This window comes from Malurus melanocephalus, unplaced genomic scaffold (assembly GCF_030028575.1).
Source record: "Malurus melanocephalus ecotype Western Australia unplaced genomic scaffold, MMel_1.1 scaffold_0, whole genome shotgun sequence".
NCBI classification, from domain to species: domain Eukaryota; kingdom Metazoa; phylum Chordata; class Aves; order Passeriformes; family Maluridae; genus Malurus; species Malurus melanocephalus.
In genome coordinates, this window is record NW_026623232.1 from 8,006,944 (window position 1) to 8,011,862 (window position 4,919).

Here is a 4,919-nt window from a genome sequence, read left to right on the forward strand (position 1 = left end):
GTACCACTCTGTTATTGAACACATTTCAGCTTTAAAACATGCTGCTGCAAATCAAGTAGCTGAAATGTTATCATTCATCCTTTTGTTACTTGCCTTTCAAAAAAAAAAACCTAAAAATTTCTGGCTTGAGGTATCAAGGCAAGTTTGCCATCCTTGACAACTACATTTACAGCACCTACATCCACAACTTAAAGCTCTCTGAAAGAAACAAAACATACTACACTGCATACTCACTTATCCAGGTTTCAGGTACTGTGCTAACTGAGCTTATAAACACTGAAACAGGCTTTCAAAGCCAGACCTCCCTTGAGTGCTAATATTTTAAATCTATGTAGTAAGTAACTCAGAAATACCAAGCCCCATTAACAGGATTATTTCTCCCCTTAATTCRTAACAGATGTAAAAAGGCATTCTACTCAATATCATTAAGTCCTATTATTTCTATAATTAAACAAATTGCATAAAGCTTAAATGATTCAACTAGCACGGAAATACTACTTAACCTATTCCACATATTGTTCCTTATTATATTAAAAGCATCTGTTCCTTAATGCCAAAACCACTTTCTGCAAATAAACATGCTTAACCTCAGGCACCTAAGTTAATTTATTTAAGTCAAGAGAACTACCTGTATGCCCCAAATTACACTCAAACTTTCCGCAGGATGGAGGGTGCATTTTCTCCTTTAATACTCCTCACCCTAAACTACCTTGTATTAAGTCTACTTTTCTAATAAAACAGATTTTACACCAACAGTCCTTAATAATTCCCAACAGTAGATACTTCCTCCTATCTCCACAATCAGGTATTTTTGTATGTTTTATTCGCAAAGCCTTGTGAGTCTATAGAGCCCTGTAAGAAAGATATTAATGTTCAGATACAACAAACTGACTCTACCACCCAACAGTTTGCTTGGGAATTTCCTTTTTTCCTATGTAGGTAAGAGAAAAAAAAACAAATTCAAGCAGATATTGGTTTCTAGTGTCCAGCATTAGCTTAGCAAGACCTCAGAAAGGCAGGTTAAGAGAACAGATGTTTACTCTGCTGACACAGGATCCTTCTGCACTACTGCCAACAGTCCAAGGGAGCAGGTAAATCCCCCAAAACAGAACAGCCCTGCAGGGGTGGAGTGAGCAGAGTGTCATGCAGGCTAACAAGCCCACAAGCAGTCTGTACATGCACGYACATCTCTCCACAAGAGCCTCACAGTGCACTGGATCTCAAAATGGGTCASAATTTTCAGACTCTGTTCTAATCACTCAGTAATATACTCAATACACTCATGGCTCTGTGATTAGGAGAAAGAAAAAAGAGAACAAAACATTTGCGCACTTATAATGAAACAGTCTGTCTGATTTTACCTATAYGCATTTACGTAATACTCAGAAAAATCCTGTCTGGTTGAAATTCTCTTTTGGACACTCCTACTGAACATCCAGCCCAGGTGAATGCAACATCTCCTACAATGGGGGCAGCAATGCCTTCCAGATATTTGCAGTGGAATTTTGAAGAGTATCACAAAATGCTCTTTTCCTACCCAAAAGCAGCATATCTAGTAAAATACAAAACGGTTTTAAGTTCCAGGCTTTRAAAGAAAGCACACTATCTTGTTTTCAATATACACAAAGTGTTGGCTTTCAGCATTATTTATATGATSCTGAAGCTGTTTATATAAGCCATCTAAGACTCTGGAGATGAATGACTAAACTATTTTCATACACTGCTTACTCAAAAAATAAACACACTAATATAATTACTGAGTAAGTCAAAAGATGGGATAGCAGGTGAGCTTTTCAATAAGTTTCTGCAGTCAGAGAAAGCAATAAGAACAAATGAAAACCCTAAAGATTGCTATTAAAATAATTGTGCTTTCATCTGTTGTATATTAAAGKGCCTCCCTCATAAAGAGTAAACTGCTGTAAATGTCAAGCTCTTTTAAGAGCAAAATACTCAAATCACTCTTCAATAAACACTATTCCAACCACTTACTACAGATTAAAGACAACAATTAAAATTCCTGATTTATTAGATACAACCACCAACACAAAGAAAAGACGTGAAATCTACTATTTTCCCCTCTGGGAACATAAGGGAATGATTATATTCTACTTTCTCTGTGCATATTGWAAAGAAAACTCTTGAGTATGGTGACACTGCAACACACACACTCCAAATCCAGGAGCAACCAGCAAGCTATTTTAAGAAATGCCACATGCCTTTGGGGGCTCACACTTCCTACATTCCTTACGCTTCAAGGGTACAAAAACTGCAACCTTTTGTAATTATTATCACAACACTTGGGATTTCAGTAGTTTGGGTTTTCAATAACCAACACGTTATGAAGAGACAGACCACAGCACCCTTTGTCCAGGTGACAGCAGTTTGTTCCTGGTTGCTCCTGCAGCTCTTTCTGAAACGTTGCTGGCTTTCTCCCAGCTGTGCAGTTACTGCTGTAAGCGGCCACRAGAGTACACTGTAAAGGTAACTACTTCTAGTCACAATTACATCAAAGATATGCACAGCAAKAGGTAACACATACTATCTACACTGCAAACGTTATAATTTGAGCTTCTTTATCTTGTTGGGGACTTCTACAAATAAATTACTTTATCACCTSTAAAATCTTATACTAAATGTAACTGTTAACATCTCATATTTGTCCTTTATTACAAATAACAGATTTCCAGCGATTCAGATTTGATCAGATGCTGACATGATGCTATTGATACTTAGGCTCCAAGTCCAGCTTCCTAAAGTCACGTGGTTGCAGCATTTCAACATATTCCTACTCATCTTTGGCAATGTAGGTAAGCAATGTATTTCTTGCTACTGAATGAGATCCAATTTGACAAAATTGTAAGATTTCACTATTTAATTGAAAATTAGCCTAAAGCAGGCTCATTTTAAGCTTGGCTTTTACTACTCCAAACACAGTGTTCAAACCTTTCAAAAGAACTTCCAGTTCAGAAATACAGTGAGAGAAAGCAAGTCGTAATAAATTGTTGAGTCAAAAATATGTACAAGTATTCAAGAGATTATTCAATGTATGTACTTTTTGCTACTCAGTGCTACCTTGGTTGAGAAAGAAAAGCAAATTCTCTAAATTTCCTACACAGAAATAAATCCTTTTCTTACAATAAACACACAAAGCCAGAAATTTATAAACACAAGGACAACTATCAGATTCAAATCACACGCATTCAATACGCATCCTGCAGAGTAACTGCCATCTATGTAACAGCTGACTACTTTCCTAAAATTTTCTAATACAGAAGCTGACAAAATATCAAATCAAAGATGTTTCCTTGCAATTGCATGAACCTAACTCACAGGCAGGTCTATAAAATTTCAGATTTGGAAAAGAAAACTAAGACGCTTTGCATTTTCTTTTGTGTACTTTGCAGTATACCAAACACTGTAATAAAACCAAGTATTGAAAATTCTAAAACCACTGCTCTGCCTGGACTGCAAAAATATATTTGTACATTTTAGGCACCAGAAACACAAAAATCCAGCATCTGCAGCCCACGACCCATACATAAAACCTGATTATTAACATCACTTTTGGGGAAACAGCTGTAGTCAGACCTTGGCAAAGCGCCATAAAATAAATACCACAACTCTCCTTGATACACTGGGTAAGAACCGTTTAAATTCTCCTTTCCCCACGGAGCAGAAAAGCTACTTTGAGGACTTTACAGAAGCACAGGAACGTGTGTAAGCTGCTCGCCAGGGACAAAAAAAACCCCAAAGCCTAAACAAACAAAAATCCCACACTAAAACCCAAAATCAAACAACAAAAATAAAAATAAAATTAAAATTAAAAAAAAAATTTAAAAAAAAGGAAGAAAAAGGTAAACAGATTCAAATGCGGGAGATGAAAACTGTCTTTGTGCAATGCGTAGAAGCAAAGGAAAGCCCATTTACACCGACTAGGAGACACCCTCGCCCCCGCAAAGCACCACTGCTCCGCAGGCCGGTGGCGACAGGGACGGGCAGCGCGGAAGGAAGAGAAACCGGTGGGAAAGGCCGGTCGGGATCCGAGGGACAAGCCGCCCGTCTGCCAGCCTCCGCCGCGGACGCATGCACCTCCCAGCCCGCGCTCCGCGGCTCGCTCCCTATTTAAAGGCTGATGTGGTGTTTAAATGGAGAGGCGGTGACGTGGGGCTGGAAAGCACCTTCCCATCCTAGCAGAGTCTATATTAGAGAGCGGCAATAGCGCTATATAAACAGGGCAGCCACAGGGAGGAGGAACACAAGGAGCAGGGAGGCAGAAAGGCAGGGGGAAGCCATGATGGATCTGAGAGCCACAAACAAGGGGGCCGAGCCCGCCGCCGGGACGCCGGGTTTGTCTCCTCCAGCGCTTCGGGGCGGGGGTCGCGGCCGGGGGCGCGCCGGGGAGCGGAGCGGCGGCCGGGGGGGCTCGGTGGCAGCGCAGGTCTGTGTGACTGCTTGTTGCAAACCTCTGTGAGTACAAGTGCAGCAGCGAGCCACCCGCCAAGGTGTAGAAAGCACGAGAAGGGACCGGGGGAGAGGTCTGGGGCTTTTTTTTTTTTTTTTTTTTTTTTTTTTTAAAATAAATACTGCCTCGCTCGCCAGAGTTGAGGGCTTTCGCCCAGCTTTAGCCGATTCGGCCGGAGTGGGATAAGTGCTTTTCAACCATCGTCTCCTTCTTACAAAGCAACATAAAATGGCTCCAGCGGAGCCCGGGCGGGCTTCCCCGACACCGCAAAACCGAAACCTGGCTCGGGCGCCCCTTCCCCTCGCCTCGGGGCGGGCGTTAGCGCCCGCGCTCCTCCGGCTCTCGCCCCTTCCCCGGGCGCCTCCCGCCGGCGGCGGCGGCGCCCCCCGCCCGACGGCCCTTCCTTCCCTTCCCCGCCGGACCCCCGGCCTCCCCGCGGGGCCGCCCCCGGGCCGCC

General features: G+C 42.4%; 1 protein-coding gene across 1 annotated transcript in view; it reads right to left on the bottom strand.

Moving 5' to 3' along the window:
* GTF2A1 (general transcription factor IIA subunit 1) overlaps positions 1-4,919 on the bottom strand; it is a 20,734-nt gene that overhangs the window by 15,295 nt on the left and 520 nt on the right. The window lies entirely within an intron of this gene.